Consider the following 15,283-nt stretch of genomic DNA (forward strand, 5'->3'; position numbering starts at 1 on the left):
GTTCTGGTCCCAACCAAAATATTGAACATTTTTAAGGAATTGTTTTTGGGACTTTGGATTTAATTCATTAGCTATTTGAATTTGAATTATATTCATATAATTAGAATATAATTTCAAATACCCCTGATATATTTTATAAGCTTTTGGAAAAGTCCATTTAGCAATATAAAATATTCAGAGGGGTTTTTGGCATTGTTTGAATTATTTTAAATTCAAAACAGTGGCAAAATAAATTAAATAAACAAAACAGAAGAAAAAAATAAAAAGAACAGAAGCCTACCTGGGCCACTTACCTGTAGCCGGCCCAGCTGGCCAGCTCCTCCCGCTGGCCCAGCCACCGCCGCCTCCCTCCCCTGTCGCCTTCCTCCTCTGCCAGGAGGACGGGCACGCGCCCGGCGCGCGCGGCCACGCGCCCCGGCCACCTCCTCCCTGCCTGGCTGCCTCCTCCTCCCCTGGTCCCTCCCGCGACGCCACGCAGTCCCCGACCCCCTCTCCCTTCTCCCTCTCTCCCGCGTCCTCATCCTCTCCCCGGAACCCTCTCCCCCCCTCCTCTGTTCTCCTCACCGAGCGGAGCCCGTCGCCGCCGCTCGCCATAAACACGGCCACCGGGCCTCCCTCGCTCCCCCGACTAGCCCAGAGGCTCCGCCTCGACCCCCTCTTCCCTCTCCACCGACCCACGGCCCTCCGGAAGCCCTGCAACGCCGCCACCATCGTCGTTCCGTCGCCGGCCACCGAAGCTCACCGCTGGCGATTCGCCGCCTCCGACGCCTCCCCGAGCTCCCCGAGGCCACCGTCGCAACCCCTGTGAGCTCCGCCACCGTTTCCCCCTCTTTCCCTCTTCATTTGGTTGCCGTAGCCGTCGCCCCCTTGATGACCGAAACCCGCCGCCGTCTGTGATCGCCGCCGACGTGCCTCCGGCCACCTAGTGGCCCGGCTGTCGTGCTCAGCTTCCTCCCCGCGCTGCCTGGAACACGTAGGTGCCCCGCACGAGCCTCCCCGGCCACCGTAGCGTCAACCCCGAGCTCGCCCGAGCTCCGGCGACCGCCACGCTCGACGCCGGTGACGACTCCGGCCATCTTAGGCCCAGCCGCTGCCACTACTCGACGCGGACGAGCGCCCGCGTCACGTAGACGCTCTCCGCCGGCCATTTGGTCGCCGGAGGAGGAAACCCGCACCCCTCTGCCATCTCTGGCTCCGCCGGTGACGAGTCGCGGGTCAACTCCGGCGAGTTGACCCAGGTTTGACCTTCCCCGTGTGTCACTGACGTGTGGGCCACCCCCCTGACATTTTAGTTAGTATTAGTTTAACACTATTTAACCTAGGTTAGTTAGCTGATTAGTCGCTGACCAGTGGGCCCCGGCCCCACAAACAGTTTAGTTAGAATTAACTTAAGGCTAATTAACTTGGTTAATTAGTTGTGTCACTGACCAGTGGACCCCACTGGTCAGGTTTGACCTGAATCTGCCCCGTTGACCTGATGACGTCAAGGTGATGTCATGCTGACGCATTAAATGATTTTCTGGATTTAAAATAAATCAGAAAATCCAGAAAATTGTATAAACTTCTAAAATTCATAGAAAATTAACCGTAACTCCAAATTAAATAAATTATATATGAAAAATTATCAAAAAATTCAAGGAATCCATCTGTACCATTTTCATGCATGTTAGAACAACTTATAGGTGCTGTTTAGCACAAATCAATTAAATGGCATTTGAATAATCACATATGGAGTTTGAATTTGAATCTTGTATTCAAACCAACTTCATTTAACTTGTTGCTAGATGCATTAGCCCAAAACACATTCATTTTGCCATGTCATGATCATGCATCATATTGTGCATTGCATTGATTGTGTTCCCTTCTGTGTTGCCGGTATTTGTCCCCTCTCGATAGACGTGATACCGATGATGTGATCGTTGACACTGATGAAGACTCAATGTTATCTTCAGAAGTGCCAGGCAAGCAAAACCCCCTTGTTCATTCCGATACAATCCCACTCTCTCGCTCCTGCTCTCTTTTACTGCATTAGGACAACAACGACATATTTGTTACTTGCTGCGGTAGCTGAACCCCTTTATCCTTTGCATGACCTGTCATTGCCACAGTAAATAGATGAAACCCACTAGCATGAGTAGGAGTTGTTTGAGCCCTGTTGTGCCTACTCATTCATGTTTGGTTGTCATGCCTGCTACTGCTTAGAGTTGAGTCAGGTCTGATTCATCGGGGATGAATCAGAGGCGTGTGAACATGTCCTACCGTGTGTGAGCTAAGTGTGTGAACACGATTTGGTAAAGGTAGCGGTGAGAGGCCATGTAGGAGTACATGGTGGGTTGTCTCATTGCAGCCGTCCTCAGGAACTGAGTTCTGTGTTTGTGATCCATGATTCAGCTACTACCATACATTGGGCCCTGAAATATGACCCCGCTCGACTTCTTATTCACCCTAGTCCTCTGTCCAGGAGTTGCAAGTAGTTTCTGGTGTTTGTAGTATGCTGGAGGCCGTGGACAGCGCTGACCGTAGGGGTGGGCTGTGATGCGGTAGGCACGTGGCCGGGTAAACCGGGCACCCGTTTGGTGTCACGGAACCCTGTTCACATCGTTTGGGGCTGTGAGCGAAACTCCGGCCGGATCTCCTCATGGATGGAACCCGAATAGGCGATAAACCTGGACTAGAGACTTGAGTGTTTAGGTAGGTCGTGGTCTACACCCACGTCGGCTTTCGCTTGAAGTCTGCCGAGCACATGTCGTGTGCAGACGCTAAGTGGTGGAAACATGTATGAAGAAGTACACCCCTGCAGGGTTAACATCATCTATTCGAATAGCCGTGTCCGCGGTAAAGGACTTCTGGGTTGCTTATATCAGTTCATAGACAAGTGAAAGTGGATACTCTAAAATACGCAAGATAAGCGTGAGTGCTATGGATGGCGTTCTCGTAGGGAGACGGGAGCGGATCCATAGTGGTGTATTGATATGGTGAATATGTGGACTCGTGTGCGCCACCTCAAAAGAGTTACTTGCAGTCGTAGTTCAGGATAGCCACCGAGTCAAAGCTGGCTTGCTGCAGTTAAACCCCACCATCCCTTTGTTGATAATGATGCATATGTAGATAGTTCTGATGTAAGTCTTGCTGGGTACATTTGTACTCACGTTTGCCTATTTTATGTTTTTGCAGAGAGACTTCGGTCTCACTAGTAGTTCACGTGGACTTCGACGTTTAGCTTGATACCTCAGCTACGATCTTGTGCCCTCGGCAGGATCTGATAGATAGTCAGGCTTCTCAGCCTTTTTCATTTATAGATGTCTGTACTCAGACATGATAGCTTCCGCTTGTGCTTTGACTTGTATGCTCTGATTGTTGGGTCATGAGACCCATGTTTGTAATATCTCGCTCCTCGGAGCCTATTGAATAAACTACTTGAGTCGTAGAGTCATTTTGTGATGCCATGTTGTATTGCACATATCGAGCATATTGTGTGTATGTTATTGAAATGCTTGGTATGTGTGGGATCTGACTATCTAGTTGTTTATCTTTAGTAGCCTCTCTTACCGGGAAATGTCTCCTAGTGTTTCCACTGAGCCATGGTAGCTTGCTACTGCTCCGGAACACTTAGGCTGGCCGGCATGTGTCCTTCTTCGTTCCTGTGTCTGTCCCTTCGGGGAAATGTCACGCGATGAATACCGGAGTCCTGTTAGCCCGCTACAGCCCGGTTCACCGGAGTCCTGCTAGCCCAGTGCTACAGCCTGGATTCACTCGCTGATGACCGACACGTTCGATGCTGGGTCATGGATGCCTGTCCCTGTAAGTTTGTGCCACTTTGGGTTTACGACTAGCCATGTCAGCCCGGGCTCCTTATCATATGGATGCTAGCGACACTGTCATATACGTGTGCCAAAAGGCGCAAACGGTCCCGGGCAAAGGTAAGGCGACACCCGTGGGAATACCGTGCGTGAGGCCGCAAAGTGATATGAGGTGTTACATGCTAGATCGATGTGGCATTTAGTCGGGGTCCTGACAGCGTTGGTATCAGAGCTTGACTGCCTGTAGGATTACCAAGCCAAACTGGTCGAAGTTGAGTCTAGAAATTCTTTAGTTATATAAGGGAATTGATTGTGGGATGGAACGTAAGGCTCTTTTTACTCCTTATACCTCATGCCCTTCTGATCTGAGTCATCTTATCTTTTCTACGGGGATTAAGAACTAGGCTATCTCTTCTTTCCATCAGGATCACGTGTTACTAGTCCGTAGACTTATAAGATTGTTGGATTTAAGCCTCGTTTCAGTTCCTAGTACTTCCGTATGTTAACTGTTGATCTCGCAACTTTGATATTGTGCTTCTGAGTGGTTATGCCACCATTTTTGTGAATGTCTCAAATCTTTCTGAGCATTTACAGCTGTTATGCTGTCCGAGTCATCCCAGGTTTCTAAATAGTCCGATGCATTTGCAAATCCCTTCCTTCTGTTTCCGATGTGCCTTTGGTCAGATTAATCACACAAATTAGTGAGTTGAGGTACTTTATTGCCTTGACATATATGTTGGAGTTGGTATTATGATCCTAGGTGTCTTAGGGGATCATCTAGTAATTTAGCCATGATTGTGTCCCAGTGTGATGATTCTGGCCATCATTCTCGTAAGCATCCCTTGATGCCACTTAGTTAGTAGGTATTGCATTCCGGGCTTCTTGAACCCGAGATTCACCCTACTTACTTCATGTCGATAGTGTTTGCTAGTTCCCTTAGGTTATTAGTAACCTTTGCGATAGTCCTTGAAGTCCGTGGTGTCTTCTTCTTCCAAATACCATGAACTACTTATGGCAGAAGTTCCTCGTTGAACTGAACGATCACAACCAGAGTGCTCTTGATGAGTTCTCCATTATATATTGTGGTTCTGCCAGTTCTACCTTTCTGCATGGGTTATCCGGAGGAATTATGTTGAACTTGGTTCGACATACTAATCTATGCATCCACAACTCAGAAAGTTATATGTTCCTTTGAGTTGTCCCTCTTTATTTGTCTACTGACCTTCGTCTATCAATTGATAGTCAAGAGTATGCGTGCGTTCGTTTGTCGATGCCTATTACTCTTGTGGTCCGTCAAGCCATTCTGTCCTGAATGACTTGGAGAAACAAACTCCAGTACCTCATCCATATCTAGGATTGGGTCAAAGTAGTTGTATTCCGCAGATCAGATGCCAATCCAGCTTTTGGTTCTGTTCTACCTTGGAGTATTACCCCCTTTATGTCAGAATTGTCATGAGAACTGCACCAACTCTCATGAATTTTGACGTAGTGATACTTCTCACCATCATTAGTCATTCCTCGGCCCTCGTGTTGATGCAACCGGAATACCGACAAATGAATTGTGATGTGTGAAATCCATACTCCCAGCAACCTCGTTGTTTGGTAGTTAAAGGACAATAATTTCATTCTTAGCCTGTTGGTTCTTGAATCATCATTCTAAGACTGATCGTGCTATCTAGTCCTTATTTCCGGTGCACCCTTCGATCAATGAGTTAGGATTGTGCCAATCCCTCGCTCTGTTGATCATATCGTCTTGCCCTGAAAAGCAAGATTGTTCCTGAGCCTAATAGCATATCGGTGGTTGTGATTTTCCGATTATCTTCTCGGAAGTATCACCGGGTCGTCACCCGACCGCTATGTTGAGCTCATGATCAAGTTGGTTTATCCTTGTAAACCACCCCTTCTCCAAGAATCTGTGTGGGATACCCCTGAGCTAGTTGGCTAAGCTGAACAACAACTTGGAAAGTTGGAAGATGGAAGCTTGCCCGACTTAGTTCGTTCCAAAGGGATATTCTAGTGTAGTGTGTGTTGAAGAAAGATGATACCTTCATCAATTGGTCCTTGTGATCAATTGTTCGATTTATTATCTTACCCAAACCTTTGATTTGAGTATGGGCTATCGTCAAATCAAATCCGAACCAACGATGTTCGTAGTGTTGTCTTACTCGTGGATTTTCCTCGAGCATACACCATTATATCGTTTGGGTCTGACTAGTGCTATCACTCGTTCACATAATTATGGAACTCCTTCATGGAAACTAGGATGAGTTGTTGTTGAGCCCATCAGCAATATATTTAACCTCTCCATGATTATGTTGAACATCCAGCTAGTACTGGAAACTTTTCTAAGCATTATATTCATGACCCGCTCATGGAGCATATGTCCGGATGAAAGATGTAACTTTCTCTAATTCACGTGCACTTGGTGTAAGTTGCCGCCGTGTATCCGAGAAAGATTGTTTTTGCTTCCTTGGAATCATCCCAAGTCAGTCATGCATGTGTGAAGTATACATTGGATTGTGAGATTAGCTACCTCCATTCTATATGTGTCCCGAGCACACCAAGCCACTGATTGATTTGTTCAAGGAGAAGAAGTTCCTTCTTAAGAGTATACCTTATGCAAGGACTTCGATATCCTCGATGATGGTTTTCCCCCGGAACTCGGTAGTGTTTTATTATAAGACTACCATGTGTTCATGTTTGTCTGTGACAGCGTGTTCACACGTGTGTAGCAGAACCAGCTCATGTTTTGGAGCTTACTATCGTAGTTCATTTCCTGAGAATCTCGCAACGTCATCTCGTCGATTTGTGTTGCAAACTTTCATTTTTCTTCCTAGACTCGATGAGTCTGGAATATCCTGACACCAACCAGATCTGAGTCTCAGGCAGATATGATGGTTGGAATATTTCCCAAGAACTATAATATTGGTCCCTCGATAACCGGTAAAGTGGATGTCGTGGCCAACACACCAGCCGGAAGACCTATTATTGTATTATCTTGTTTGAGGAAGTTGGCCACCTCCCCATAAGGATTTCGTAGGAATTACCTCCGTAACTGTTCCTCATGGATTCTATTGCTTCCGAAGTCCGACCTTTACTTGATGTTCTAGTTACCAAACCATTTCAATGAGTGGGTTACACTGGCACGTCAAGGAGAACATTAGAAGCGGAGTGCTAAATGTCTCTCGGTCGATCATCCAGATTTTGTTTCCTTGGCCTCGCTAGGGTGAAATCTGAGAAAGTGTTATCTTTCTTTGCATCTGCATCATCCATCATCATTCATCATAGTAGCAAGTTGTGTTGCCAGGATCCTTGACACGGATGTTGGTAAAACTTTGATGAATATGGAAATGCTCAAGTTCTTGAGAGCACGCACAAGCGCTACGAGTTATCATCGGCACTAACTGGGATTCCTCTCAGTTTCCTCGGCAATGCTATGACCTTTTCAACCAGTGAATTAACTCTCTAGTGTTGGGTTCTTCCCCAGTTACCAGAATCATTCCCAGCATTTGCATTTTGTTCCCAGCTTGCACCGCCATCGTGCCATTCTACCATGGGTCTCTTCCATTTCCGGTGGTAAGCAAGTTCATCCATTACGTTGTCTTCAACAAGGTAATCCACATCATCCAAGTCCAAGTATGCCATTCTACCGACCCCGCCAATCGATTGCTGTGATTTGCCTTAGGCTGATATAGAGAGTCTCAATGATCTCTATATCAAAGGTAATTCTTTTTGCCACTTAAGATAATAATCTACGAATCACCCTTCTCCAGGATGTTTCGTCGTGGTATCATGGCAATTCAACTCCTCGCTACGTTGACAACCGATCGCCACATTCTTAAGTCTGGAATTGTTGTCTACCTAGTGAACCTCGTCACCTGCTCCACTCCGTCCCTCTAGAGGTATGCTTCGTCTCTCAGCTGGAGAGATGTTGTTATGTCTCATTCCGTGGGTTAATCCTGAGTTGTTCGACCTTCGAGAGGAACAATTCTTTTAGGGTCTTTCCTTTCCTCTTCATGTCATGTTAGCTGGAGTTCTCAGAGCAAGACTTCGAGACAATGATGGTGGACGAATCAAAGTCCATTTGAAGTGCAACTGGATCGTGAAGATTATACTAGTTTGCATTTCCCCTTCACCCTACCCTACGCTTGAATCTCGGGACGAGATTCTTGTTTCGTGGGGGTGAGTTGTCACATCCCTAGCTGCTGGTAGTGCTCTAGGCTAGCTCATGTGTGCATCATGTTTAAATTTTCGAAACTTGAACTGAGGATTTTTGGAAGCCTCAAAAACTTAAATAAAGAGGGGCAAAAACCCTAGAAATCTCATTCATTGCTCCAAAATGCTCTTCTTAAATGTTTAATAATTTTTGGTAAGGGTTCTGGTCCCAACCAAAATATTGAACATTTTTAAGGAATTGTTTTTGGGACTTTGGATTTAATTCATTAGCTATTTGAATTTGAATTATATTCATATAATTAGAATATAATTTCAAATACCCCTGATATATTTTATAAGCTTTTGGAAAAGTCCATTTAGCAATATAAAATATTCAGAGGGGTTTTTGGCATTGTTTGAATTATTTTAAATTCAAAACAGTGGCAAAATAAATTAAATAAACAAAACAGAAGAAAAAAATAAAAAGAACAGAAGCCTACCTGGGCCACTTACCTGTAGCCGGCCCAGCTGGCCAGCTCCTCCCGCTGGCCCAGCCACCGCCGCCTCCCTCCCCTGTCGCCTTCCTCCTCTGCCAGGAGGACGGGCACGCGCCCGGCGCGCGCGGCCACGCGCCCCGGCCACCTCCTCCCTGCCTGGCTGCCTCCTCCTCCCCTGGTCCCTCCCGCGACGCCACGCAGTCCCCGACCCCCTCTCCCTTCTCCCTCTCTCCCGCGTCCTCATCCTCTCCCCGGAACCCTCTCCCCCCCTCCTCTGTTCTCCTCACCGAGCGGAGCCCGTCGCCGCCGCTCGCCATAAACACGGCCACCGGGCCTCCCTCGCTCCCCCGACTAGCCCAGAGGCTCCGCCTCGACCCCCTCTTCCCTCTCCACCGACCCACGGCCCTCCGGAAGCCCTGCAACGCCGCCACCATCGTCGTTCCGTCGCCGGCCACCGAAGCTCACCGCTGGCGATTCGCCGCCTCCGACGCCTCCCCGAGCTCCCCGAGGCCACCGTCGCAACCCCTGTGAGCTCCGCCACCGTTTCCCCCTCTTTCCCTCTTCATTTGGTTGCCGTAGCCGTCGCCCCCTTGATGACCGAAACCCGCCGCCGTCTGTGATCGCCGCCGACGTGCCTCCGGCCACCTAGTGGCCCGGCTGTCGTGCTCAGCTTCCTCCCCGCGCTGCCTGGAACACGTAGGTGCCCCGCACGAGCCTCCCCGGCCACCGTAGCGTCAACCCCGAGCTCGCCCGAGCTCCGGCGACCGCCACGCTCGACGCCGGTGACGACTCCGGCCATCTTAGGCCCAGCCGCTGCCACTACTCGACGCGGACGAGCGCCCGCGTCACGTAGACGCTCTCCGCCGGCCATTTGGTCGCCGGAGGAGGAAACCCGCACCCCTCCGCCGTCTCTGGCTCCGCCGGTGACGAGTCGCGGGTCAACTCCGGCGAGTTGACCCAGGTTTGACCTTCCCCGTGTGTCACTGACGTGTGGGCCACCCCCCCTGACATTTTAGTTAGTATTAGTTTAACACTAATTAACCTAGGTTAGTTAGCTGATTAGTCGCTGACCAGTGGGCCCCGGCCCCACAAACAGTTTAGTTAGAATTAACTTAAGGCTAATTAACTTGGTTAATTAGTTGTGTCACTGACCAGTGGACCCCACTGGTCAGGTTTGACCTGAATCTGCCCCGTTGACCTGATGACGTCAAGGTGATGTCATGCTGATGCATTAAATGATTTTCTGGATTTAAAATAAATCAGAAAATCCAGAAAATTGTATAAACTTCTAAAATTCATAGAAAATTAACTGTAACTCCAAATTAAATAAATTATATATGAAAAATTATCAAAAAAATTCAAGGAATCCATCTGTACCATTTTCATGCATGTTAGAACAACTTATAGGTGCTGTTTAGCACAAATCAATTAAATGGCATTTGAATAATCACATATGGAGTTTGAATTTGAATCTTGTATTCAAACCAACTTCATTTAACTTGTTGCTAGTTGCATTAGCTCAAAACACATTCATATTGCCATGTCATGAGCATGCATCATATTGTGCATTGCATTGATTGTATTTCTTCTTTGTTGCCGGTATTTGTCCCCTCTCGATAGACGTGATACCGATGATGTGATCGTTGACACTGATGAAGACTCAATGTTATCTTCAGAAGTGCCAGGCAAGCAAAACCCCCTTGTTCATTCTGATACTATCCCACTCTCTCGCTCCTGCTCTCTTTTACTGCATTAGGACAACAACGACATATTTGTTACTTGCTGCGGTAGCTGAACCCCTTTATCCTTTGCATGACCTGTCATTGCCACAGTATATAGATGAAACCCACTAGCATGAGTAGGAGTTGTTTGAGCCCTGTTGTGCCTACTCATTCATGTTTGGTTGTCATGCCTGCTACTGCTTAGAGTTGAGTCAGGTCTGATTCATCGGGGATGAATCAGAGGCGTGTGAACATGTCCTACCGTGTGTGAGCTAAGTGTGTGAACACGATTTGGTAAAGGTAGCGGTGAGAGGCCATGTAGGAGTACATGGTGGGTTGTCTCATTGCAGCCGTCCTCAGGAACTGAGTTCTGTGTTTGTGATCCATGATTCAGCTACTACCATACATTGGGCCCTAAAATATGACCCCGCTCGACTTCTTATTCACCCTAGTCCTCTGTCCAGGAGTTGCAAGTAGTTTCTGGTGTTTGTAGTATGCTGGAGGCCGTGGACAGCGCTGACCGTAGGGGTGGGCTGTGATGCGGTAGGCACGTGGCCGGGTAAACCGGGCACCCGTTTGGTGTCACGGAACCCTGTTCACATCGTTTGGGGCTATGAGCGAAACTCCGGCCGGATCTCCTCATGGATGGAACCCGAATAGGCGATAAACCTGGACTAGAGACTTGAGTGTTTAGGTAGGTCGTGGTCTACACCCACATCGGCTTTCGCTTGAAGTCTACCGAGCACATGTCGTGTGCAGACGCTAAGTGGTGGAAACATGTATGAAGAAGTACACCCCTGCAGGGTTAACATCATCTATTCGAATAGCCGTGTCCGCGGTAAAGGACTTCTGGGTTGCTTATATCAGTTCATAGACAAGTGAAAGTGGATACTCTAAAATACGCAAGATAAGCGTGAGTGCTATGGATGGCGTTCTCGTAGATAGACGGGAGCGGATCCATAGTGGTGTATTGATATGGTGAATATGTGGACTCGTGTGCGCCACCTCAAAAAAGTTACTCGCAGTCGTAGTTCAGGATAGCCACCGGGTCAAAGCTGGCTTGCTGCAGTTAAACCCCACCATCCCTTTGTTGATAATGATGCATATGTAGATAGTTCTGATGTAAGTCTTGCTGGGTACATTTGTACTCACGTTTGCCTATTTTATGTTTTTGCAGAGAGACTTCGGTCTCGCTAGTAGTTTCACGTGGACTTCGACATTTAGCTTGATACCTCAGCTACGATCTTGTGCCCTCGGCAGGATCTGATAGATAGTCAGGCTTCTCAGCCTTTTTCATTTATAGTTGTCTGTACTCAGACATGATAGCTTCCTCTTGTGCTTTGACTTGTATGCTCTGAGTGTTGGGTCATGAGACCCATGTTTGTAATATCTCGCTCCTCGGAGCCTATTGAATAAACTACTTGAGTCGTAGAGTCATTTTGTGATGCCATGTTGTAATGCACATATCGAGCATATTGTGTGTATGTTATTGAAATGCTTGGTATGTGTGGGATCTGACCATCTAGTTGTTTATCTTTAGTAGCCTCTCTTACCGGGAAATGTCTCCTAGTGTTTCCACTGAGCCATGGTAGCTTGCTACTGCTCCGGAACACTTAGGCTGGCCGGCATGTGTCCTTCTTCGTTCCTGTGTCTGTCCCTTCGGGGAAATGTCACGCGATGAATACCGGAGTCCTGTTAGCCTGCTACAGCCCGGTTCACCGGAGTCCTGCTAGCCCAGTGCTACAGCCTGGATTCACTCGCTGATGACCGACACGTTCGATGCTGGGTCATGGATGCCTGTCCCTATAAGTTTGTGCCACTTTGGGTTTACGACTAGCCATGTCAGCCCAGGCTCCTTATCATATGGATGCTAGCGACACTGTCATATACGTGTGCCAAAAGGCGCAAACAGTCCCGGGCAAAGGTAAGGCGACACCCGTGGGAATACCGTGCGTGAGGCCGCAAAGTGATATGAGGTGTTACATGCTAGATCGATGTGGCATTGAGTCAGGGTCCTGACACAACAACACCAACGACAAAGTTGAGTGTAGTCATCGCACCCCTAATGTATCACTTACTCATTGAATAATTCCTGCAACATGATACATTGCAGCCGTGTAGGTCAGTACATTGAATATACTGGCAAATTCACACCACAGAACAATGATGAACAATATCTATCACTACATGCATATTTGGCTGTTGGAGGCTCTAATTTTAATTTTGCATAAAGCTAATTTTTCCGTACAATAAAGGAATAAATGTTTTATTCACTACCAAGTCTATTCCATTATTGAGAAGGTTCCTCCAACTCAATCCCAAAAATTCCCAAATTATTAATAACCCAATACATAAATTAAATAGAGTAATGAGATCAACACATAATTCACTTCTAGGTACTCAAATTGTCCATAACCGGGGACACGACTTATCATGATTAGTTTGTACACTCTGCATAGGTTTGCGCACTTTTCCCCACAAGACTCGATCTCCTCTGTTGAATTCCTCACACTGCTTGTTGTTTGAGAAGCGGATGATCGAGACATAGTCTTTCCAAAGAGGTCTCCTTAACCGATAGATAGGCCAATACACCTACAACCCCCCTACATCTGCTAGCCTATCATGGAAAGGTTTCCCACAAGTTACTCAACTATGCCAGGGCCCATAATGGCTGGTGGCTGCACACGGAAGTTTCTAGGCATGAAATATCATATGATCTCTTTGAGCCTGGGTGGCATTCCATATGTTAATCACACGGGTACTTCGGGATCCCCTAGGGAAAACACCGGTTTCTCCAGGTGCCCAGGAAAGCCACTGGTTTCTCCAGGGTGCCCCAACCATTCCACCCAGATGTGAGTTAATGTTGCCACCTTAAACTTTCCCTTAATTATTATTTCTCTCATAACTTGCATGAATCTCACATACCCCCCTTGTCGGTGTCAAAACCGGCGGATGGTAACAGGAGACAAGGGACACGATGTTTTACCCAGGTTCGGGCCCTCTTGATGGAGGTAAAACCCTACGTCCTGCTTGATTAATATTGATGATGTGTGTTACAAGAGTAGATCTACCATGAGATCAAGGAGGCTAAAACCTAGAAGCTAGCCTATGGTATGATTGTTGTTCGTCCTATGGACTAAAGCCATCCGGTTTATATAGACACTGGAGAGGGCTAGGGTTACACAGAGTCGGTTACAATGGTAGGAGATCTACATATCCGTATCGCCAAGCTTGCCTTCCACGCCAAGGAAAGTCCCATCCGGACACGGGACAAAGTCTTCAATCTTGTATCTTCATAGTGTTGGAGTCCGGCCGATGATGATAGTTCGGCTATCTGGACACCCCCCCAGTCCGGAACTCCCTTAGTAGCCCCTAAACCAGGCTTCAATGACGATGAGTCCGGCACGCATGTTGTCTTCGGCATTGCAAGGCGGGTTCTCCCTCCGAATAATTCATAGAAGTGTGAACACCAGGACAGTGTCCGGCTCTGCAAAATAATTTCCACATACCACCGTAGAGAGAATAATATTTACACAAGTTCAATCTGCTGACGTATTTGATGGCGTGACGTCACACCACTACCAAGCCTTTACTTAAATCGTTTTTATTGTACCACCTCAGCGCGTTTAGCGAAGCAGTTTCCTTGGCACGTCTTGTCGAAGCAGAGATCGTGTGCCCCTTATTCCGGGATTCCCATCAATACGAACATGGGTAACCCAACCGCGCCATTGATTGCGGCGCTTGGGGGATAAGCGAGTTTTATCAGGCTGGTGGGGACGCATGTTTCCGTCCGCCCATATAAGGGGATAAATATCCAACCCTTTTACCTGCGCCTTCTTCCTCATTGGCTTATCCATCTCTGCGAACCCGAGCTCCAGCGCCCTAGCCCGCACATCTCACCTTGACCTTCTCCAATTATGTCCGGAGCAGGAGGCAAGTGGATGGCCTCCTCTGTCATGGAGGGGCAGATCCAGAAGCTGCGCAGCCGGATACTTGTCCAGCGACATCGCGCACCGGCTCCCCATCGAGGGAGAGCTCATCCCCACCCCCAAGCCCCATGAGTGGGTAGTATTCCTTCCCCATTTCCTCCGCGGACTGGGCTTACCGCTCCATCCCTTTGTCTGGGGGCTCATGTTCTACTACGGCCTGGATTTCCATGATCTGGCCCCGAATTTCATCCTCAACATCTCGGTGTTTATCATCGTGTGCGAGGCCTTCCTCTGCATCCAGCCCCACTTCGGCTTGTGGCTCAAGACCTTCAGTGTCAAGCCGAAGGTTGTGAAGGGCATCCAAGCGGAGTGCGGAGGCGCCATGGTGGGCAGGATGTCCCACGTTACGTGGCCGGAGGGCACTTTTTTGGAAACCATCAAGGGGTGGCAATCGGGGTGGTTCTACATCATCGAGCCACATGACCATGATTGGGCAGCGGCCCCCGAATTCAGATCCGACATCCCCACATGGCTCACCTCCTGGAGAGAGAGTGGCCGGATCTGGGGCGATTCGGAGGAGCTGACCGGACTCCAAGCCTGTATCCAAAAGCTGGTGGACAAGAAGCTCAAGCTCGTTAACGTAGTCCAGGTCATGCTCATCAGCCAGATTCTCCCGTGCCAACGACGGGGCTTCAACCTGTGGGAGTTCGATCTGGCGCAGCACCAGACTTTGAATGGGCTCTTCGACACTATGTACGAAGATGTCTGGAAGGTGCTGTTCAAAGGCGCCGAGGCTCCCGCATCCGCTACCGAAGATCACGGATTCAGCTTGGAGCGTCCAGCTGATGAGGTAAGTTATTTTGTCCTTTAAGGGATGCTTGTTTTCCATAGTTTGACTCTACGCGGGATCTAAACTCCCCTTCCTTTGACAGGACTGGCTGAAGAAGGCCGCACAGGCTACCTATCCGGCCCCATTGCCAGAGGACCCAGCGGACGCCCGCCTAACGGGGCTGCTGGCTCCGGCACCCCACGTGGTGCCGGAGAAGAAGGCCAAGAAGAAGGCCACGGGCACTCGGAAGAGTTCCCGTTTTCAGGTGCTATCGGATGATGAATCCGAGGCCGACTCCTCCCACCAAGGTGAGGAGGAGGAGAAGAAAGCCTCTCCCTCAGCGGGGGGAGGG

Source organism: Triticum aestivum, chromosome 1B (genome assembly GCF_018294505.1).
Source record: "Triticum aestivum cultivar Chinese Spring chromosome 1B, IWGSC CS RefSeq v2.1, whole genome shotgun sequence".
In the NCBI taxonomy this organism is placed as follows: Eukaryota; Viridiplantae; Streptophyta; class Magnoliopsida; order Poales; family Poaceae; genus Triticum; species Triticum aestivum.